Genomic DNA, 24,772 nt, shown 5'->3' with positions numbered 1-24,772 from the left:
TCCTTCTTTCTTATCTTGTGTTTGGTCTGTTCAGACATGTTTGTTCTTCTTGCTGATCTTTTAAAATGTGTTTAGCAAAGTAAATGATGGATGGATTCTATTAATGTCCTTTAAGTTCACGTGAAGTTTGCGGCACACTTTTTCTTTCTGCGTGCTTTAACGTTGGGTTGTGAGTTTTCAGTTTTCTCAATAGCGATAAACAGACGTTGGCCAACCGCTTCCTTGGATGGAGATGCACTCTCCCTGAGGGAGCAGGCACACAGCTTTTTTTTGGGGGGGGGGGGCTTCTGGATTCAGGTAGCCCCAGGTGGCCAGAAGACCCTTTACCAGCAACACCTGGTATAGTAGTTATGACCCTTCCTGCAGCAGGAGAGCTTGAGCACAGTAGTGAATTCAATACTGCAATACTGCAATGCATTCTATCTGGGGCTTCCCTTTCACTTGATTTGCAAGCTGCACTTAATGCAGAATGCTGCAGCCCAATCGCTGACAGAAGTGAGGCTGTGGCCTTCATCTAGACTTCCTTTTGTTATTGTTTTTAATTAAAGATTTTCTGGAGTTCCACACTTTCTAGGCACAGGTCTGGGCTTTCCCAGCGGGTTTTATTTTGTCCCAGTGCTTTCTCCACGAATAACTGCATTCTACTGCTAAATCAGAGCAAACAGCAATCTGCGGAAAATGTGACTGTCATTTGTTTCAATTCAGCAGCAAAACACATATTTTCCTGGCAAAAGAACCCAAAAAAGGTGGGGGGAAATGCTCAGACATGGAGCTTTGAATCAAATCAAATCAAATACCTTTATTGGCATCACAGTATAAAACATTTCGGGTCACTGGGATAATTAAAAGGACAAGGGTGAAGCTGTTGAGAGTCATAAGATCCCACTGTGATCGTGTGCACTTAGATATTCTGCTACGCCCTGTCTGTTCCCCGAAAAGGATGCTTTGTTGGGAACCCTTTCGGGTAAAATTGTGGCTAAGAAGGAAGCTACTAAAGCAGTGATATCTTTCTTTTTTAAAAAAAAAAAATATTTTTATTACTTTTAAGAAATACAGAAAAAAGAATAAAGAATGGTTATAAGAAAATAGAATAGAAGAATAACAAATTTTCATGTTCTTTTTCCATCCAATCTAAAGGACTTCCCCACATCCTCCAAACCCTACGTTCCCTGTCTTATAAAGCATCAGCAATTTGTTTTTGTTTTTTTAAAAACATTTTTTATTGCTTTTTAAAGATACAGAAATACAGAAAAAAGAATAAAGAGTGGTTATAAGAAAATAGAATAGAAGAATAACAAATTTTCATGTTCTTTTTCCATCCAATCTAAAGGACTTCCCCACATCCTCCAAACCCTACGTTCCCTGTCTTATAAAGCATCAGCAATTTGTTAACTTATTTCAAAACTTATTGTATCTTCCATTTTATCATGTTCCCTAATTTCAATTTTACTGTAACCCAATTCTTATATGCTTTGTATTAAACACAATAAAGTTGTTTCATTATTTTACCTCTAAATTCTTGTGTCTTAATTTTCATTTCATTAACTTACATTTGCTGAAGCTAGAGTTTCCTGAAAGGTGCATTTTTTAACATTCATACAGCTTATAGTGTTTTTTCAAATAGTCCTTAAACTTTTCCCAGTCCTCCTCAATTGTTTCTTCTCCCACGTCTCGGATTCTGCCAGTCATTTCAGCCAATTCCATGTAGTCCATCAACTGTGATTGCCATTCCTCCAGCGTGGGTAAATCTTGTGTCTTCCAGTGTTTTGCAATCAGGATCCTTGCTGCTGTGGTAGCATACATGAAAAAGGTTCTGTCCTTCTTAAACACTCTCTGGTCTACCATACCCAGGAGGAAGGCCTCTGGTTTCTTAGGTAAGGTAAATCTCAGTACCTTTTTTAGTTCATTATGGATCATTTCCCAGAAGGCCTTCACTTTCGGGCAGGTCCACCAGAGATGAAAGAATGTCCCTTCCGCCTCTCCACATTTCCAACATTTATTGTCAGACAGATGGTATATCTTAGCTAGCTTGACTGGGGTCATGTACCACCGGTATACCATTTTCATAATATTTTCCTTCAAGGCAGTGCATGCCGTAAATTTCAAACCGGTGTTCCATAACCTTTCCCAGTCTACAAACATAATGTTATGCCCCACATCCTGAGCCCATTTTATCATAGCGGATTTGACTGTCTCGTCCTGTGTATTCCACTTAAGCAGCAAGTTATACATTCTCGAAAGTAGTTTACTTTTTGGCTCTAACAATTCAGTCTCTAGTTTCGATTTTTCCACCTGGAATCCAACCTTTTTATCTATTTTAAAGACCTCCTGGATTTGGGCATAGTGCAGCCAGTCTCGTACCTTAGTTTTCAATTTTTCCAAGCTTAGCAACCTCCAATTGTCTCCAATTTTTTCAATTATTTCCCAATATTTAGGCCAATGGGCCTCCATGTTAAGTCTCTTACGTGCCTTGGCCTCCACCGGTGAGAGCCACCTCGGAGTCTTACTCTCCAATAAGTCTTTATATTTTGTCCAGACCATCAAAATTGCTCTTCTGACAATATGGTTTTTAAACAATTTGTGCACTTTGACCTTGTCATACCACAAATATGCATGCCACCCAAACGCATTGTCAAACCCTTCCAGATCTAGGACGTCAGTGTTCTCCAATAAAATCCAATCTTTCAACCAGCAGAAGGCTGCAGATTCATAATATAACCTCAAGTCTGGCAGGGCAAATCCCCCTCTTTCTTTCGCATCAGTTAATATTTTAAACTTTATTCGGGGCTTTTTGCCCTGCCAAACAAACTTAGAAATATCCTTCTGCCACTTTCCAAAACATTCCACCTTGTCCACGATCTGTAGGGCCTGAAACAAAAATAACATTTTCGGCAGTACATTCATCTTTACAGCAGCTATTCGGCCTAACAAGGAAAGTTTCAATCTTGACCATGTTTCCAAATCTCTTTTGATTTCTGACCAACATTTCTCATAGTTATCTTTAAACAAATTCAAATTTTTGGAGGTCAGGTACACCCCTAGGTATTTTACTTTTTTAACCACATTCAACTCCGTTTCTTTAGAGAACTCATCTGTTTCTGTAACTGTCAAATTTTTTGCTAAAACCTTGGTTTTTTGCTTATTTAACTTAAACCCCGCCACCCGACCAAAGTCAGAAATTAATTCTAACACTCTTTTAGTACTGGAGACTGGTTCCTGAAGTGTTAATACCAAGTCATCTGCAAATGCTTTCAATTTATATTGTTTCACTCCGACCTCAATTCCCTGAACCAACCGGTCCTTTCTAATCATGTTTAGCAACACCTCCAGAACTGAGATGAACAATAGGGGGGATAGGGGGCACCCCTGACGTGTCCCTTTTTCAATTTTAAACTCCTCTGTCACCACATTGTTTACTATCAATTTAGCTTTTTGTTCTGTGTAAATTGCTTCTATACCATTTTCAAACCCCCGCCCCACTCCCATCCCTTCCAAATTTTTCTTCATAAACATCCAAGAAATATTATCAAAGGCCTTCTCTGCATCAATAAAAATTAAAGCCGCTCTAGTATTAAGGTTTGTTTGTAGAAGTTCCAAAATGTCAATAATGTTTCTTGTGTTATCAAACAAATGCCTACCAGGGAGAAAGCCAGCCTGGTCCTTGTGAATCACTTCATTTAATACTTTTTTAAGTCTACTTGCCAAAATATCTGCAAAAATTTTATAATCCACATTTAGGAGTGAGATGGGGCGGTAATTCTTAAGTTGAGTCTTTTCAGTTTCTAATTTAGGTATCAATGTGATGAAAGCTTCTTTCCACGTTTCCGGTGCCTTCCTTCCCTCCATAATCTGGTTACAAACCTCCATCAAGGGTTGTATCAAATAGTCCTTTAAAACTTTATAATATTTGGAGGTTAGGCCATCAGGGCCTGGGGACTTGCCCAATTGAAGATTTTGAATGGCACTTTCAATTTCTTGCTGTGTAATGTTACAGTTCAGGTTTGTTCTCATTTCCAGGGGTATTTTTTGTAATCCATTAGTTTTAAGAAATTGATCCACCTCGGAAGCTTTTTGCGGCCCTTGTGAATAGAGTTCTTTGAAGTACCTCTGGAAGCACTTTCTAATTTCCTCGGGTTTCTGAACCATTCTCCCTTCAATCTCTAGATTTGTAACTGTATTAAGCTTTTGTCTCTTTTTCAACTGCCAGGCTAGCAGTTTCCCACACTTATTCGCCGATTCGAAGGATCTTTGTTTCATTTGTTTAATTTTCCATTCCACCTCTTGATTTATCAATTTTGAATATTGCGCCTGGAAAAATTTCACTTCTCTTAACACATCCTTCGACTTAGGCCTAGATCTTAATTTTTTCTCTCCTTCTCTTATTTTCTCCAATATCTTCTCCTTCTTTTCATTCCAGAGCCTTTTCTTAATCGTGTTTTGTTGTATTAGAAACCCTCTCATAACTGCCTTACTTGCGTCCCAGATTGTTCTTTTTTCCACGGTGGTATTCAAATTTATCTCAAAATAGTCCTTTAAAGTTTTTTGGGCCTTCTTCACAATCTCCTGATCTCTTAATAAGGTGTCATTCATTTTCCATCTAAAGGAACCGGTTGTATTAAGTCTCAATTCCACTTTCAAAGCATTATGGTCGGAGCAGGTTTTTGGGCAGATTTCCACTTTTCTAGTCTTAGGTGCCAGTCCTCTAGTTGTCCATATTTGGTCGATTCGTGTCCATGTCAGATGAGCTTCAGAAAAGAAAGTCCCTTCTTTCCCTAGAGGGTTCTTAACCCTCCATATGTTGACTAAGTCCATATTGTCTGTCATTTCAAAGAAAGTTTTAGGTAGTCTGCCATCTTTCGATATGTTGGCACTTTGTGACTTATCCATATTTACAGACACAACCCCATTCATATCACCCAGCATAATGATGTTACTATAGTCCAAGTAATCCAGCATAGTCTCATGCAGCTTCCTGAAAAATTCCGACTTTCCCTCATTTGGAGCATATATTCCTAATATCAAAAATTTTTCTCCTTGTGTCTGTATTTCATTCGCCAAAATTCGGCCATGTTCATCTTTAAATAAGAATTTCGGTGACAGGCTCTCCTTTGCATATATCACCACTCCTCTTTTCTTAACTTTGTCCGAAGAAATAAATTCTTGGCCTAGTCTTTTATTAATTAACACTTTTCTGTGGAGCCTTGTCACATGTGTTTCTTGTAGGCAGATAACGTCCAATTGTTCCTTTTTCAAAATGTGAAAAACTTTCCTTCTTTTTTCCGGGGAATTTCCGCCATTTATGTTCCAACTAAGAAGCTGCAGAGACATCCTGAATCAATTGACGAGTTCTACAATGGGGTATCTAAGCTTCCCTCCGGTCCCGGAGGAAGTAGTGCTGGTCCAGATCCAGGTGGTATAACTCTTGGAGGTGGTCCCGGTGGTGGTGGAGGCCAAGAAGCTGCAGCTCCTTTTTGCAGGTCCTCCTCGTGGTCGTGTAGGAACTTCTGCTGGTCTTCAGGTGATTTAATTTTTATTTTCCTTCCTTTGTAAGTAAATGAAAGTCCTTGTGGAAACTCCCACCTATAAGGAATTCCGTTGTGTCTCAACAATTTAGTCAGGTCTATATAGGTAGTCCTAAGTTCCAAGAGATATTTGGGTATATCTCTGTAAATTTCGGCCCTTTTGCCTTCTATCTCCAAAGATTTCTTGAAATGTAGGCCTAATATCTTATCCCTTTCTTCTCTTGATCTCAGAACAACTAAGCAGTCTCTGGACTTGTCTTTCTTTACTGATTTTCCCAGTCTAAAGGCTGTCACAATTTTAAAGTCCTTTTCTTCCTCAATTCCCCAGAATTTGGAGAACAAAAGTGTCAAAAATCCCTCTAAATTGTCTTGCTCCAGTTCCGGGATAGCCCTTATCCTGAGATTGCTTTCTTTACTTTTCAGTTCAACCAATGACAGGTAGGCTTGTTGTTCCCCTACCTGTCTTTTCAGAGGCCTTACTTCTCCTTTAATTTCATCAACCTTTATATTTGCCTGTTCTGCTTTTTGGTTGGCTTCCACAGCTAATTTGTAATTTTCTGCTGTAGCTCCTTGCAGTTTCTCAATTGCCTGAGTGTGCTGCGAAACCTGTTCAGTTAATTTGCCAATAGAGGATGTAGCTTGGTCAATTTTTGATGTTTGATTGTCCACTTTTTGATTTAAAACTGCCAATTGTTCCAAAATTTGTTTCAAAACTGTTTCAGATCCTCCAGTTGCCATATCTTCTGCAGCAGGCTGTGCAAGTTCCACCTCCTGTGCTGTCAGCACAGTTGGGACGGATGATCTGCGGACGACCATCCCAGATAGAAGGAGTGTACCGTTCTTCGGTCAAGGGTATACGATAGCTGCGCTCCCCTGCTAGAACCTCCAAACAAGCTAAAGCAGTGATATCTTTCTCCCCATCTGCCAGGAGAAACCTCATGGACTTCTTCTCAGAGTTATAGGCCGGAGGTCCAACATTTTGACATGGAGCTTTCAAACCTGTGCCTAGAAGTGTAGCACAAAATGAATTCCTGTCTGCATATTCAATTTCTCCCCAAAGATCTGAACTGGTTGCCCATTTGCTACTGGACCAAGTTCAAGGTGTTAATGTTAGTAAGGTCCCGAACAGCCTGAGACCATTTTACTTGTAGGAACACCTTTTGCTCCATATAAGCCCACTTGGTCGCTTCAGTCTGCAAAACTGGCATGGTTAGAGGTCCTACAAAAACACCCATTCCACATTTGTAGGAATTCAATCTTTTAGTGTTGCAACACCTACATTTTGGAATTCCACTGTATTCCTTTTGGCCCCTGCTTAAAACATTTTGCTTGGAAACATTTTTATTAATATAGACCTGATACATCTCAATTATTTATTCATATACGGAGTATATAGCTTGGTAGACCATGAGTAGAGACAGCTGTGGACACCCTATAACATTCCAGACTACAGAAAATATTTCTCAACTGAGGAAGAAACAATCAGAGGAGAAAGCTTAATATATAAATGCTCTGAGTATATTTCACTCTTAATATGAAAATGATCAACTTTATCGTCTTGTTCACAGGAAGACAATCACAAACATTTGCCAATATTGCTGAAATATCAACTGAATGGTTTTGCTACAAAACAGTTCTTATTTAACAAAGCTACTGCCTCTTCCTTCAGCATGGCAGATATACCGTATTTTTCCTTCTATAACACGCAGATTTTTTCTTCTAAAAAGGAAGGGGAAATGTCTGTGCGTGTTATAGAGCGAATGTGTGGTCCCTGGAGCCGAAAAAGCATGCAAAAATCAAATCGCGGCGCTGCACGCTGCACGGAGAAGCGAAACCTGAAAAGAGGAAGCGGCTGCTTTCCTGCATTCTGCCTCAGGGTCTTACTGCCCACCCTCCTCTGTTTCGTTGCTGTGTTTGCTGAAACGGAACAAAGAGCAGGGAAAGCCCCTCCCCTCCAGGCAAGCTCTGGTGCTGCTGCGGGAGAGGGAGAGAGAGGGGGGAAGGGAGAGAGAGAGGGGGGAGGGGGAGGGAGAGAGAGAGGGGGAGGGAGAGAGAGAGGGGGAGGGAGGGAAGGAGGGAGGGAGAGAGAGAGAGAGAGAGAGAGATGGCTGGCTTGGGTGGGGGGAAACTTTTGCCTTTCTTTCCTCCCTCCCGTTAAATCCCTCTCCTGCATTCTTAGCCAGCTGCTTCTCTGCACACCCCTCTAATGTCCCTTCTTTGTTTTTCCTTCGCTCCCCACTTAAAATGTGGTTACAAAGCATGGATCCTCAGGATCTTTGCATTGGGTCACCCCAAATTCACCATCAGATCACATAGCATGTCCATGGCTACAGCCTGCCCCCCAAAAATCACGCACCCACTGTTGCCTGGGGCTGCAATGGTGCAAAAATGTGGTTAAAAAGCATGGATCCACAGGGATTCTCAGGATCCTTGCATTGGGTCACCCCAAATTCACCATCAGATCACATAGCATGTCCATGGCTACAGCCTGCACCAAAAAAATCACGCACCCACTGTTGCCTGGGGCTGCAATGGTGCAAAAATGTGGTTATAAAGCATGGATCCACAGGGATTCTCAGGATCTTTGCATTGGGTCACCCCAAATTCACCATCAGATCACATAGCATGTCCATGGCTACAGCCTGCCCCCCCCCCCAAATCACATACCCACTGTTGCCTGGGGCTGCAATGGTGCAAAAACGTGGTTACAAACCATGGATCCACATGGATCCTCGGGATCTTTGCATTGGGTCAGCCCAAATTCACCATCAGATCACATGTCTGTGGCCACAGCATGAAGCACAAAAATTATACATCCACTGTTTCATTCAGAATGTTTTTTCCCTTGTTTTCCTCCTCTAAAAACAATGTGCGTGTTATGGTCAGATGCGTGTTATAGAGCGAAAAATACGGTAATCCCATTGTTACTTGTAGGATCGCCTTACACTGAATGCCGGTTCAATCTGTTACTGTTACAGTAGAAATGAAGTACTCATTTTGCACTTGTAACAAATTGAAGCATTCATACAATAGTTGCACTCTTTCCAAAATCCTTTGCCGAGGCCATTGCAAAATAGCTGCAGCCATGTGTTTGACAGGCCTTCCTTGGCTTGCATCAGCTACAGCAGGCACAGCAGAGAGGTACAGTGGTACCTCGGGTTACATACGCTTCAAGTTACAGACTCCGCTAACCCAGAAATAGTACATCAGGTTAAGAACTTTGCTTCAGGATGAGAACAGAAATTGTGCTCTGGCAGCGCAGCGGCAGCAGGAGGCCCCATTAGCTAAAGTGGTTAAGAACAGTTTCAGGTTAAGAACGGACCTCCGGAACGAATTAAGTACTTAACCCGAGGTACCACTGTAATGGGAGAATAGGAAGTGGTACCAAAGTAAAAATTTCCTCCTCCTGCCCATGAGATGGAATAAATGGCTGCTCACCTCTATAGCCTCTGATGCAATAAATACCTCCCAGGACTGAAAGAGGCAGGGCTTATGAAAATCCAATCAGCCACTTATGAAAGCTTTTGCTAATTTGCTTTTCCATTATTCATTCTAATTAAGGGAAATTTGAATATACAGGTACACCAGAAAGAAGAGGATTTATGCTTGACATCTCTTTCAGGTGGCTGCCGAGGAACTTGGGAAGTCTGACAACTCAGGATTAGGCCAGCAGATGGAAAGGAGATTTGCAATCTTACCAAAAGGCTAAGGAATCTACTAATGATATAGAACAGTCTATCATCACCGATATCCCAAAATGGAGATGGGCAATTTCTAAATTTAAAACTGGTCACCACAGATGTGTGTTTATGGTGTCTGCTGCACCTGGGTAAAAAAGATATGTCAGTATCTTTTCAGTAATAAGCCCTACTTAAGTTTGTTGCATGAGGACAATGATTAAAATTTATTAGAGAATTTGTTAACAACAATAAAAAACATTTGTTTCATTACATATTTTCAAAACAAAGAAACAAACAAAAAAACAAGCAATATGCAGTTTTTTGCCCACCACCAGATGGGACTTATTTGCATGCACATAGATTTAAAACATTTTTCTTTGCTTGCTCACACTTCAATATGTGTGTGTGTGTCTGTTTGTGTGACCTCCTCAACTTCTATGTAAATTCAGTAATGCAAAGTACACCAGGGTAGATTGGCAACTCATCTCTCTCATATGTTTATCCAAAGCATAAATGCCATTTATGCCAACTTCCTTTTAACTTCTACAATGTTTGTTACACATAATTTCTCCTATAGAATAGGCTGCTGTCCAGGCATTCCCTTCCCTTTTGTAGGGATGAGTTGTATCAGAGCACTACAGAATTAGCAAGGACTGTATAGTTTGAGGGCTCTTTGAATCTTGCTCTGGTAAATCCTCAAATGTCAAGATTAAAAGGCAGAATTTCAGAAGGTAGAACTGCAGGACGCCAAGCTCGTCCCTTGAAATTATACCTCTGCCTGCTTCCTATCCCGCCCCCCACCTCACAAACCTGAGTTATGGGCATCTATCACGTTGGTGGTTCCAGAACAAATTCTCCTAATCCTGCACTTCACATGTCCCAACCATCAGATACCTTTCCTGGCTGGTGGCCCCAGAGCCCTGTCCCGCTCTAGAGAAATAACTTAATGCTCCCCACTCCACCAACAATTTTGCATGCGTCTCTGGCCAGCCATTTTCCACATCTGCTGTTGCAGCAGCCAAAATATATTTGTTGGCAATTAAACTAATCTTTACTAGCTTCACAAAGACTTGAATTCTACCTGGCTTTCTTCTGTTGGGTTTTTAACGGATGCTCTGGTTTGTTCAGAACTGCAGGCAGCAACCTCGTGCCAAGACCAGCCCACCATCTTTTAGTGCATAGAGGGGGGAGGCTCGTGTGATGTTATTTCTTGTTGAGCTACAGATGTATTGCTTTAGCTGGAACCGCTGGATTTCTTCAAGACTGACTACTGTCATCTCTGCTTCAAGGATATATATCTGCTGCATATTGCAAGCATGCTGTCCTTTTGTTGCTGTTACTTTTGTCTGGAATAAACCGCAGCACAAATCATTCTAACATAGCAATATAAATCAGCCTCTCATGGTCAACAAGCCTAAGAGACTGAATTTCAACCAGAGAGGAGGGGTGGTGGGGGGAGGAGAGAGAGAGAGAGAGAGAAAGCTTACTTCCCAGAGAGCAAGTTGTTGGCATTTATCTTAAAGGATTGTCCATTCCAAGTAGCTAAGATTAATTTTATCTTACGTAGCATAAGCTAGGAATGGGAAAACTGTCTCCTCCAAATAAACTGCAAGTTTTGTAGAGGATAGAAAATCCAGGCCAAATACAAGCTATAAAGAAATAGAGAAATAATACCTATGAAGCTTACGTGAACTTGCCTTCTCGAGTCAATCACCGATAAAGTTATTTTTTTTCCCTGGGATTATGGCAGGGGAGGAAACGGTAAGCTCATTTCTGCGCACGCCACCATCCCAATTACCCCCCTCCTTGGAGATACCCTGCTGCCTAGTGGGAAGGCGAGGGGAGGGGCACAGTGGCAGGGTGGTACCCGCTCAGTGGAAAGAGCACCAGATTGGCTCCGCTGGTGTGTTTCCTCCCTGACAACCTCCCTGCTGCCTCATGCTTCCCCCTCTCTTCAAGAAGCAGCGACTCAGAATCCGAGAGGTCAGGTGAGAGCTGCCACCCTGACCCTACCCCACAATCTGCCACTGGTTTTAAGAGTATGGGACGTGGGCCAAGAAATCATTTGGTTTGAATTTTACTGCAGCCGTGAACGGCCCTGCTGCTCTCTCTCAGCCACCCATCTGATGCATAAGGGTAATAATACTATCAGACCTTACAGAGTTGTAAGGTTTAATGGGCTAATGCCAGTGGAGTGCTTTAAACACAGGAAAAAGCTAGTGGGAAAACATTGCTGTAGGAAGTTAGGTGTATGTTCAAAAGATGGGGTTAATGGGACCATAAGCAGTTTTTCTCACCATTCAAGATAGTGGAAACAGTATTCAGATCAGCCCTGTATGAGCAGTCAGGGCACAATTCCAATTCCTTACTTCCACACGTAAAAAGTAGCTTTTCATATCCCACTGATTTATCAGCTAAAATGATGGTTTGGTACCATTTTATTTATGAAATGGTCACATTCAGACACTGGGTGGTTTCTGTAAGGTGCTTCTTTTCCCCACAACTAATTTTTTTTAAAAATAAATATGCCATTCTGTAACTGTTAAGTACCATGATTTAAATCACACATTTACAAGTTGTTCCAGTATTACCGAAAGACATTATTGAATTAACATATTTTACTCTGAAAATTCACTAGGGATTTATGTAAAATACATTTGCATTTCGTACTTGAGTGCTTCCCAGTCAAAGTATTTCTTTTATTTCATATCTGAAATATAGTTTGCCCACCTCCGATGTTGACCCATTTTAAATATGGTCGTTCTTGAGGTATCTTAATTGGAAAATCAGACTTTTACAAACGTTTTGTTTTTAACCTTATAGTATAATACCTTTGGCTCCAATCTGGAGAATTTTAATCTTTCTTAATTTCCATTTAAATCAATGGGGCAAAAGTCCGTTGCAGTTATGGCTGAAATGAAAAGGTTTGTGCATTTTATAAACGGTTTTGTCCCCTGAGAAAAGCACCTCTTTCAGATAATTTGGAGGGAGAGTTCCTAAGGATATAGAAGTATTCAAACAAGCATTCTGTGGGGACAGGCTTTGATTTGAACAGGTATGAGGAGGCCAGGTCCCTGCTTTGCCAAAACAACTGGGCTATTGCTTCCTGCTTTGCTGCACTGTGTGACAACTGTGACAGCAAAGGTGGAAATGAAACAACCACAGGGAGGGGGCATTGGTCTGGTTGCCTTAGCAACAGGGGTATTTCTCACTCTCTTCCTCCATTCTAAGTGAAGGTAATGCAATAGGCCCCATTTGCCCTCTGTGACACTGGCAATGTGGGGCTGAAATGGCATCCAGAGAGAACTAATTACCTGTGTTCTGATTCTTGCAAAGCTAAAACAGCTGCATCCATGCAGAAGAGGGAGGTATCAGGGGAACGTCAAAGTTTGCAGAAATACAGACAATCACCCCTCCCTTTCAAGAAGGGAGTACAGTCAAAACTCGTGTTAGAGATGCTTCATGTTGCGTTTTTTCGGGTTACGGACGCGCCAAAACCCGGAAGTACCAGAACGGGTTACTTCCAGGTTTCGGTGGTCGTGCATGCGCAGAAGCACTAAATTGTGCTTTGTACACGTGTAGAAGCACTGAATTGCAACCTGCGCATGCGCAGATGTGGCACTGCGGGTTGCGAATGCTGCGGGTTGCAAACATGCCTCCCGCATGGATCACGTTCGCAAACTGAGCGTCCACTGTACCCTATATCAGCAGATGAGGACTGAGTGCATGCAGACAATGGAATGCATGGGTGTCTGGCTGAAACCCTGAACAGCAGCACTCCTCACTGCCAACATTTTAGTTCAGGGGTCAGCAAACTTTTTCAGCCATGGGCTGGTCCACCGTCCCTCAGACTATGTGGTGGGCCAGACTATATTTGGAGGGAGAGAGGAATGAACCAATTCCTATGCCCCACAAATAACCCAGAGATGCATTTTAAATAAAAGGACACATTCTACTCATGTAAAAACATGCTGATTCCCGGACCGTCTGCAGGCAGGATTGAGAAGGCGATTGGGCCGCATCCGGCTCCTGGGCCTTAGATTGCCTACCTCTGTTTTGGTTGAAGCTCCCACGTGATCACAGGACCATGAGCCCTGCCACAAACAGGAAGGTGAAGGGGATATACTTAAGGAAGCACCGTGGGAAGGCAGATATTGAAGGAATCAATATCTGAGTGACAGAGCAAGGCTTTGGCTGTAGCTAGGAAGAGGGCAATTTGGACTCCATTTAAGGCAGCAAAGTAGCTTGTGCAGCTTTAAAAAAGTGCAGCTTTTTAGAATGGCTTAAGCAATAACAGATCAAGGGGAACAGGGCAATGAACAATGCAGATGTTCTCAAAGACATTTTGGTCCCCTCAAATGGTGGATGTGTAATACAAGGTTTGACATAAATTGATCCACTGATATCAATAGCAGTTAAACATGATGTCATTTCTCCAGATTGTCACAGAGATCTGTGTCCCCATTTTGTGCTACAAGTGGGCTAGAGTTATCCCCTGGTAAAAGCATCTGGTTGCCTCTAGGAACTGTCTAGCTTATAGGTTGGCTTCAAGCTACCTAGGGGTGATGCACCAGTTATTTCTTGCTATAGTAGCCTATGGCTAAAATGTAATAAGGACATATTGTCACTGCTGCAAATTTTCACCTAAGGTGAAAGTCAAGAAGAATTTGCAATGGCTTCTCTGGGGAAACCACCTATAGGGATTTTGAGGAAAGTCCAAAGAGTCTTGATAAGAATTGCAAAAAAAAAAAAAAAAAAAAAAAAAAAATCCTCAGAGAGGCCATTGCCATCTGTGCTGTGGATCAAACTCTGTGAATCTCTTACACACACACACACACACACACACACACACACAGAGAGAGAGAGAGAGAGAGAGAGAGAGAGAGAGAGTTTTCTGTGAGCAGGACCTGCCCCAGTCATTTCAGCACCAACTTAATCTTCATCTGATACGAACACAAAGGTCTGATCCATGCCAAGATGTGTGCAAGCTTTCAAAAAGTACTGCAGTAGAGGCAACTTAACTACCTGTGACACATGTGCACGACAAAAACGTACAAAATCTTGGAGCTTATGTAGGAGACTGAAAGAGGGCTAATAATGAAGGGTAATAGGATGAATTACATAAAGGTAACAGGTAGTATTAATATCAGGGAAGGCTTCCTGACAATTATATCTATTAGCTTTTACTATAATCTCCTTAGGGAAAGTAATGAAGGCTTGTTAGCTCACATCTTCAAGAATATCCTGGACACTACACAGGAAGATATGGCACGGGAAGAAAACATGATGGATGAGAAATAAAAAAAGCTGTTGGTCCACTTAAGCCACTTCTACCCACTTCATGCTCTAAGCACATGGATTCTGCACTAAAATCCTGCAGCCAAAAAATCAAGGCATTGTGAAAAGCGTAAGTTAAGTTCACTAAGCTATTTGACTATATATTTGTCCGGGGGCGGGGGGGGGGGAGAACCTAGTTACAAAATGAATTTCTTTTGACACAATTCATTATATACAGTCGCAGCCTTTCTGAATGCTCACATATATGAAGAAAGTTGCAGATCACTTCTAGGAAGCAGTTGCCCAGGTAGGAACATGAGAGCAGCAAAATAACCAGATTGTACAATGGTGGTGGGATAAAATCAAGCCAAGTCTTTATTGACAGCAGCAGGCAGGGTAAGGGTTAGCATGGCATTAGGGCCAGGTTCAGTTCATCATTTCAGAAGTCCCAAGTGGATCCATTGGGTTTGAACTGCCCCAAACCTGTTTCATGGGAGTTGGCCAATGCTGAACCGTGCTGTGGTTCAAGCCAAGCAAGCAAGTTGTCACTGGGTGACCACGGTGCAGATTCCAACCAGACAGATACCCCAACCCAAGTTTGGAGGTGTCATGGTCAATATTGCCCTCTGACCTCTTACAAGGGGTCCCCTATACTATGTTGATCCTTCCCAATGCCATTATGCCCCCATACAATGTTCTTAGCAAGGCCATAATTTCACTGAGGGAAAGGTGGGGGGGAAACCCAACCAAGTGTCTATCAGGTTGAGAGGGGAAAACCAATTCTTAACAGCCCTGTTGTTAACCAGTGACCCAGAATTGCTCAGTGAAGGCTCTAACCCGAGGGTGGGTGGAAAGCTTTCAAGTCCAAGTGGTCCTAAGCTGCAGGGGAAGTTTTTCCCCTCCTCTTTGCCAGGGCTTGTGAGACAGCTTTCTCCCATGAGCCCAGCACACAGGCAAGACACTGGGCAAAACTTTGTCCAGTATTTTACTGCAACCTGTGGGCCACAGCACTGCTGGGCAAAGGCATCTTGCACTTACTGGGCATGGAATGAGGCCTCTAAGCAAATTGTACAATTGTGATGGGGGGCTGAAGTTGGCTTGGAAGGGGATGTTATAAATAAGATTAAAAAATACATCACACATTCAAATGTTGGGTACCATATCCATAGGGAATGAAATATCAACATCTCCATACAGGGTTGGTGGAGAAATTAAGTTTGCACATTCAGAAGTTTGTATTAGGAGAAATTCACTCTATAAAGTTGTTGGCTTTTCATGTGGATTTTTTTTTTAAGTGCAATGTGTTGTGAATATAGTGGAGGACCAAACGTGAGATGACAGCTTCACCCATCCTTATCTCCATATTTAAGGATCACAGCACAAGAACAAGGAAAGCACAATTCCCACTCCCTAAAAGATGTGACTTCCCCAAGGACTCTTCACTTCCAAATTCTGTGGGGCTGCCCCCATATTGCATGTTTTAACTCTTTAGGGTTGGCTGGTCCACTGACCAATCGCCAAATGGAACATATATATCTATAATATTTTATAGAAGTAGCTAGATGTTGAAACAGAATGCTCCAATGGACATATTAATCAACAATATTTCTGTGATTGAAGCAGCAGGAAAAAATTGCTGCGACAATCAAGGAAATTGCTGTTGCTCATGGGCCAGTTCATGCCATCTATATATAAAAAAAACCACCCCTCCGTTTACAGTGGCCTGTTAGGCACAGAAGTGTGGGGGGAGTAATATATGAGCTGTTATAACGACATTGGCAGATGCTGCTTCACAGCAGTCATTCACACAAGCTGCGCTATCACACTCTCAAGAATCACTGTCAATGTATGAGCAGCGATGACTGGCTTATATCCTCCGTATGTGTCTGCGTCTGTCCACTGGGCAGCTCTACACAGATGATTTTAGAGCATGTGCATAAACTCCATGTGCATTATCTGTTAGCTCCTGCCACTTTAGGGGAAGGGCCATGGCTCAGCGGGAGAGGACCTGTTTTGCATGCTGAAGGTCCAAGGTTCACTCCCCAGGGGATTGGAATGTCCCTTCTGAAAACTGGAGAGCTGCTGCCATTGCTTAGTCCTTGTATACAGTTCCTGCTTTCCACCGCTCACATTGGGTTCCCAATTTAATGGTTAGAGTGCTGGACTAGGCCTGGGGAGAGTTGCCATACGTCCTCTTTTTCTAGGACACCCCCTTTTTTTCATTATAAGACTCATCGTAGAGATCCATAGTTAAAAGTAAAAGGTAAGGGTAAAGGGACCCCTGACCATTAGGTCCAGTCGCGGACGACTCTGAGGTTGCGGCACTCATCTCACTTTACTGGCCAAGGGAGCCGGCATACAGCTTCCGGGTCATGTGGCCAGCATGACTAAATCACTTCTGGCGAACCGGAGCAGCACACAGAAACGCCATTTACCTTCCCGCCGGAGAGGTACCTATTGATCTACTTCCAATTTTGGCATGCTTTCGAACTGCTAGTTGGCAGGAGCAGGGACCGAGCAACAGGAGCTCACCCTGTCACGGGGATTCAAACCGCTGACCTTCTGATCGGCAAGCCCTAAACTCTGTCGGCAAATGTGTCAAAATATGATGCTTCCTGAGGGACCTTGGCCTGGGTGTATTCTGTTTCTCAGCCTACCACACAGGGTTATTTCTTGTGAGGATTAGAGGAATGTAGGCATGGAGCAAAAACTATGTATGTACCTTGACCTCTTTGGAAGGAAGGTCAATGAAATGAAAGAATGACAGTTGCCATACTAGGCTATTGCCCATGAGCTGTTTTTTGCTTGCGAATACAATGAAGCAATTTGCAAACTTGCTGCTTCTATGAATTCTTTATTCACAACAGTGAGTGTGTAGTTTTTGCTTTGGGAACAGAAAATCACAAATATTCATAGCATCCCAGTCCACTATTAATGACTAGCAATAGCCAAGCAGGTGTGCAACCCTTTGCTGATGAGCCCATCAGTTTGTTATCAGAAAACCTAATGTTAACAACCTCTCGGACACTGTTCCAAGTGCTGTGATGACTGGGATGTAAAGGGTGCTGATAGGTTTGCTTGCTTGTTTGTGGGGTTGGGAGGGGGGTAGGAACGATGTCATATTCAGGATTAGGGGTCATTTTCTAATTCTGGTTGATACATTTAGTTCAGGTCTCTGGCTCCTAGTGCTTTTTATATTTCATAAGACTCTAATTTATTTAGCGGGGTAGGGGCATTCAGTTTTATTTCAGCTAATGGTGAAAAATAAAGGAATGAATCGTGATGTTCTGGAAGGGCTTTGCTGTCCTGGAAGAACCTTGCAGGAGAAAGTTATATAACAGTAACTCTTAAACTTCCAGTTTTTGTTGTGGGAGAAACTTGTTTACAGATATAGATGATAGATAGATAGATGATAGAGATAGCTAGATAGATGTCAGTGATCTCAGGTTAGGAGAAATATTATTTTACCACTAAAGGCATCATATTAATATAATGAAAACTGTCTTTTGCAACTTAAATAATAATGTGTATCACAGTGGGATAAATAAAATATGCAGCAGTGGCAAAGAATGGGAAATGAAACATTATTCTTGATCATAGTCTGCAGCTGGTCTTGGGATCAGTTTGTTCAAACAGCAGAATTAAGTGGTAAAGCCTTTTCTGGACTAAATTATTTTAATATCACGTTTATGTATGGGGGAGCAGTAAATGTTGGGAGTTAAAACTTAATCTTCCCATAAAAGCCTGTTGTATCACATGATAGGAGGAAAGCTATGCTGAATCCTTCTCCATGAGGAGTCATGTCTTGGAGGGCATTTCTGAAAACAAGAGCACACAAACACCTGCCCATGTATATACAGGGTATACCTGCCAGTTACAGATGAGGAAAAACTTCACATGAATCTACCACTTTATATATATTTTCATGACCATCCTGGTTTTCCACAGCAACATGTTGGAGGGTATAAGAATGACACATGTCACACCATTCTGTGCATGCAATGTTTCACCAGAAGATCTCCCCACACATGGATCACCTGTACTGGATCAAGGCAGAAGTTGCCTATTTATTCACAGTAGTTCCACTGAGAACGAACACAGAAATAGGTTAAGAAATTTGTAAAAGGCAAGCCTTTATGTGATTATGCTTTTACATTTCTTGCTACAAAGTGTACATCGTTCTTAAAGCTTCAGGAAGGCCAGGAACTTTGCCCATGGCTTTTAATTGTTGTTTTTTAACATTATGCTAAATTGTATTAAATTATTCATCTTATGGCTGGCATTATTTAGGAGCTTCACATCTGCCTTTAGCTGCAGTACAAAGGTTAAGTTGTTAAAAATCCCAGTTGCCAACCCATGTTTGTAGAATTAGGTTTCTTTTAAAGTACCATTGCCTCACTTAGATAGTTGGTAATTAGATCTGGGCATTATCTCTTGGTTTTTTATTGAACTTCATTTTTATATCTAAAAGAACCTTTGGAATACAAGTCCCACCTCTGAGTGGTGTGGTTATCAGAAAGTCTATCTCCATGGAGTACTTCAGCTGCTGATTTTGAGGCAATACAACACTGCATATGTACATCATCATCAATGTGTATTATGTGCGCATCATACATGTGCAATATTTTAAATATTATGATACAGATAAAACTGCCACTTCAAGCCTGTCTGCAGAAAGTTTCTATTAAAGCGAATGTCACTTTTGTCTTTTAAACGTTTTATTTACGGAGCCGTGAGATTTACATCCAAGTAATTGAGAGGTGTGGTAAACCAGCCTGTGACAACCGTCTTTGTGTTATCAACACACTTGACTAGCAGCTTTTCAGAGTACAGAAAAAATGCACACCAGTGCAAAGCTTTTCTGAAGCCAAATATTTTCCATGCCACGTCAACACAAAGTACTCGGTGATCTTCAGGACATTAACATTAATTTTTCCTTTCCAGCAATTTTCATTTGAATTACTATTTTGAACAGCAAAACTTCTTAAGTGCAGTGAAGCAGGATTACTTTAAGAATTTTCATCAGCCTAAGCATTCATATTTTAAGTGGTGAGTAACATGAGTTCAAATTAAGGATGATGCAGATAACACTTAGATGCTTATATTCTGCTGTGGCTTTGGCAGAAAATGTGCCACAAAGTACTGAGCTGTCTAAGGCTGAAATCCTTTGGAGTGTGAGTAAATTCCTTGTGAGTAAATCCATTGAACTAAATGGGACTTACTGCCACGTAAGATCGTGCTATTAGTGTTCCATTTTGGCCCACAAACATAGGGTGCTAATGATCTGTGGGTCTAGTTGATATGTTCCTGGCAGAGACGTGCAAGCCACCCATGCTTTGCTTCCAAATTTATACTTTTTAGAGAATTACAAGAATTCAATGTGAGTTGTTGAAAGGACCAATTATTATTATTCCCTCCCTCCTCCGTTTCCTACAAGTAGGGTTGGAAGGGGGTTCTATTTGTTCCCCTTTGTGTAGCACACCAACCCAATTCAAAATTTATGCTGGTGAATCAGAATGCAGCTATCAGTCAGATCACACACTTCTCTGAATTTGTGCACTTTGGGTCCACAAAAGAAAAAATATGTATTTTACATGTGAAATGTAGGCATTTTACAGAAAAATGACATTGAAAAATGTGTGTTTTATGGGAGGAACATGTACAAAAATGTGTACTAATAACAATGTTTTTGTTGTGTGTGTGTCCTTTCAGAAAGTCCGCAAAAAAACAGGGCAGAATAGAACAGAACTGTGATTGAGTACTTGAACCTGACTTGGAATGGACTTAAGTTGGTTTCTCCAGCCCTGCCCACAAATCTCTAAACAGAGGCGGATTTAGTTTGCCCCACTGGATGCCAAGCTGAGAGGGCAGCACGGGGGGGGGGGGCACAACAGTGATGTAGAATGGAAGATGAGAGGCACGCGGTGTGTGCACCAAATTGTGTGCACCTTCTAATGGATCTAAATGGCAGAAGATTCAGTATGGATAAAACACTTCTCTAAGCAGTGCATCAACAATTTTCAGAACTTACTACCCCAAGATATGGTAAAGATAAAGGGACCCCTAACAGTTAAGTCCAGTTCTGAATGACTCTGGAGTTGTGGAGCTCATCTCACTTTACAGGCCGAGGGAGCTGGCATTTGTCCGCTCTGTAGATAGTTTTTCCAGGCCATGTGGCCAGCACGAATAAGCCGCTTCTGGCGCAACGGAACACCGACACCAGAGCAGCACACGGAAACACAGTTTACCTTCCTGCTGGAGCGGTACCTATTTATCTACTTGCACTGGTATGCTTTCGAACTGCTAGGTTGGCAGGAGCTGGGACAAAGCAATGGGAGCTCACTCCATCAAGGGAATTTGAACCCCCAATCTTTTGATTGGCAAGCCCAAGAGGCTCAGTGGTTTAGACCACAGCACCACCCGTGATATGGTAGTAGCCACTAATTTCTCAGGCAGGCATCTAACTGGCCAATGTACAAATCAGGATGGTGAGTTATATAGGCCTATGTAATTTGATCAATTAGGCACCCTATGTTTTTGTTTTTACTCAGTTTCTTCCTTTTGTGCAACAGACAACAAGAACAAGGAAAGGGAAGGGGGCGGGATGAAGAAGAGGAACCATATAAATACATCAATTTCCAGAAATGCTTCAAAAGCAAAAATCTTAATATTTACAACAGTACAAGTTGTGCCACAGAATATTACCATTTCTAGGCATGCAGCTTAGTATATACAGACATTTATCCAGAAGTGACTGACTCTGATATGTTACACATTCAAATGCAGACAGTGCAATGAGGTTGTCAGTCCATTGCGCAACAGCTATCAGAAATTTCGCCTTGCAGGCTCAGTCTTGTGTTGCTTGTATAGCTATAAATTTTGAGCCAGTTCCCTCCAGAGAACGTTGTAATTAGTAAATGGGTCCTAGTTAATCAATGAATGTCTCCCGGTCTCCTGCCTTTCTTCCAACACACCATATTCACACTGGGCTTTGCATGGTTTGAGGAAAACATTGGTAACTTTCTCTTTCACTTAAGAATGAATTATAGTTCACAGGCTGGTGATTTTTACATAAGAACTCAAAACATTTAAGTAGAGGAATAATTTGCCTCTTTCTTTTTTCGTAATAAAATGAGGGTTTGAACTGGTACACGGTGGTGATAAAGCGGCAATCAGAAAATGATGCCATAAAACAAAAGACAAAGAAAGCAGCAGACTTCTGGAGGAAACATGAAAAAACATTTAGATTTTATTTCTGGGCTACAAATAAGGAGAACTCTTCCGAAGATTTTGCACCATACTGGAAAAAAAGAGAACCCCCTTTATCATATTCTGCTTAATTTCTGCATTCAGAAAGAAAGTACTTAACATGTCAAGTAGTACTTAACTGCATTAGCAATTCCATCCTTTTCAAGGAGGATTAACAATCCCTCCTCATTCAATGTGAATACAGACCTGAGAAATAAAAATGCAGCTGACGGGGAAGAATTTGATTTTGCTGGATCTGTGTGTTTGATTATAGGGCTAAATAAAGGATGTGACCCATTTATTTTTATTATTCTTAAAAAGTTACATGCCCTATACATCCATTTTGTCTGAAAGAAATTGATTAGACCCGGTGCATACCATACAACTTCATAGTATCTTCAGAATCTGAATTAATAGCTTTATGGAGTTATGAAATCACTGTCAATGAGGAAATAATCGCTGCAAGGGAGGGAAACTGATGGAATTTTCTTCCAAGTAAGGTATTTACCAGCGTCTTTGTGTAGCTTCTTTGTGTTTAGCACTAGAGTCTTTGTGCAACCTTAGTGAAAGACTGCAAGAACTACAGAGTTTGTTAAAGCGACATTATTATTATTATTATTATTATTATTTAAAACCCACATTTTTTTTCCTCAGTGGCTGCCACTTATATTTTAATCATACGTTCTAAAACGAGAAAACGCTGAAATTTAAAATTAAGGGAGAGGTGGCAATTTTTAACTCAATTAACACATGGCACTTGGAGGGTATTAAAGAAATCCATGAAAATAGGAGAAAACACAGCCACACATCTTCCTTACAAGCATCATATGCTTCAAATCTTTACTGTGGATGAGGGCCTTAGAACTTTATTTATTTATAATTTTGGAATTTTTAAACTGCACTTTCACAGAAAATATAGCAAGATGGTGCGCAACATAAAAACACAAAGTCTGTATTTATTATCCCAAAGCCAGACGGCACTGGTACTTTCTGTCCAGGTGAGGAAAGCTCACCTCCTTCCTTGGCTATTAACATCTTGCATTAACCAAGCTATTTCATTGTGGCCACAGGCCTGACAGGGCACCTAAAGCAACAAAAGGTCTAGGAAGATGATTTCCCCTTTTTCCACAGCTGCTCCTTCAACACCTCCAAGTTCTCCAACAGACACATCCATCAAGAGCTCTAAAACCCAGCAGCAAAATGATAATTTTGATCTTTATTATTACATTTTTACTAGCTGGGTAGTATGGATGTGGATTGGTAGGGGAAAAACACCACTTTGATTTTCTTCTTCAGGCACTCAGATATTAACAAAGTAGAAGGGAATAGGAACTTCCATGTGCATGGGAAGCAGAAGGTTAATCCAAGGTGGCCTGTGACTTTGCCATCTTTTTATTTCATCTTCTCTCTTACGACCGATTCTTAACTTGGGCTGCAAGAACAACACATGCCCAACATGAAAATCTAAGAAGGCATTGTTGCTGGCAAGGTGACGTGGAAACTGCATCCACCTCAGGGATGGCATACCTGGGTATTTCGTAAACCACCATGCTTTTTGAAAATGCCAATCAGGAGCTAGAGCATTTTAACCTCCTCCTACGTAGTCAACCTCTATGATTGGCAAAACTTCAACCGTAAGGCATTTAAGAGACTGCATCTCATTAATCTGTGTGGTGTGAGGGCTTCAGTCAAAGGTAGAAAGGTAAAGGTAAAGGACCCCTGATAGTTAAGTCCAGTCGCGAATGACTCTGAGGTTGTGGTGCTCATCTCACCTTACTGGCCGAGGGAGCCAATGTTTGTCCTCAGACAGTTTTTCCACATCATGTGGCCAAATTGACTAAGCCGCTTCTGGCGAAACCAGAGCAGCACACAGAAACACCACCAGAATGGTACCTATTTATCTACTTGTATTTTGGGCATGCTTTTGAATTGCTAGGTTGGCAGGAGCTGGGACCGAGCAACAGGAGCTCACCCCGTCGCATGGATTCGAACCGCGACCTTCTGATCGGCAAGCCCAAGAGGCTCAGTGGTTTAGATCACAGCACCACCCGCATCAGTCAAATGTGTTTTCATTCAGAGTTCCTCTTATGCGGCAGAGAGTAGTTTTTATTCAGTCTTTCCAGACTACAATTGATAAAACAGCTCATGACGTCTTTTTAATTAGCAAGAGTGTGAGGAACATTTTAACAACAAGTAGTGAGAGATGGGGTCAAACACACCTCGACAAAACTGGGGTGTGGGGAATCCATACTGCTTTAATGTCAGTCTGCCATAAACCTGTGATTCAGATGGCCCTTAACTTAGACAAGGGACTAATTGCTATGTGCTGTTTTAGGGACCCATCCTTCCTTAATGTAGATAAAAATTCAAGTTTTTACCCTTACGGCTTTTAGAGTTAATTCTTCTCCTTCTGGAATGAATGGGGGCAGGATGTGTGCTTATAAGGCACTAGGGGTTCAAGTGACCCCACCAAATGCTGTTTCAATTGGGTTAAACACACACACACACCTATTTTCATACAATACAAATCATTCACTTCTCTCAACACCTCTACATCCTATATACATTGATAATCAAATGGTGGATGTTGGTGGGTGCGTCCCCTCCCAAAGAAATATGGTGGGCATTCTCTCTCTCTATTTTTATTTTGGATGGTTAATAATCCAATATAGTCTGAACATCCTTAAAAAGTCTCTTTCTTGTAGCCCTAGTTGATCAAACTGATGTAGGATGGATCTAGACCAGATTACCAAAGACACCAGAAGAGCCAGTCTCAAAATTGGTAGGACCTGCCATTGCTGACACCAAGAAAAGGGAAAGGAATCATCTCTTTGATCAGTGCAATGGCACAACATTGTAATATAAAACAGTTTTGTCTCTCCACCCCATGAAGTTGTGGAATGTAGTTGCTGTACAGCTACAGCAGTAGAGTCAGAGCAGCTATGTGATAGTTGGAAGGTCTATCAAATTGGTTGTTGTGACTGGTATTTTATAATTAATTATTATTGCACTATTGTTCCAGAGGTCCGTTCTTAACCTGAAACT

The 24,772-nt window shown here is 41.6% G+C and overlaps 1 long non-coding RNA gene across 4 annotated transcripts in view; it reads left to right on the top strand.

Annotated features, from left to right (window-relative positions):
• Positions 1–19,528, top strand: part of LOC310844103 — a 129,877-nt gene extending 110,349 nt beyond the window's left edge. For 3 of the 4 annotated variants that reach the window (XR_014563934.1, XR_014563935.1, XR_014563936.1), the window contains exons 4-6: positions 14,404–14,609; positions 14,718–14,786; positions 19,424–19,528. This is a non-coding gene — a long non-coding RNA (uncharacterized lncRNA). The remainder of the gene's footprint in view (positions 1–14,403; positions 14,610–14,717; positions 14,787–19,423) is intronic. The other variant, XR_014563933.1, reaches the window with a different exon arrangement.
• The last annotated feature ends 5,244 nt before the right edge of the window (positions 19,529–24,772 follow it).

This window comes from Podarcis gaigeae (genome assembly GCF_964106915.1).
Source record: "Podarcis gaigeae genome assembly, chromosome: 4".
In the NCBI taxonomy this organism is placed as follows: Eukaryota; Metazoa; Chordata; class Lepidosauria; order Squamata; family Lacertidae; genus Podarcis; species Podarcis gaigeae.
This window is presented reverse-complemented; position numbering and strand designations above follow the sequence as displayed.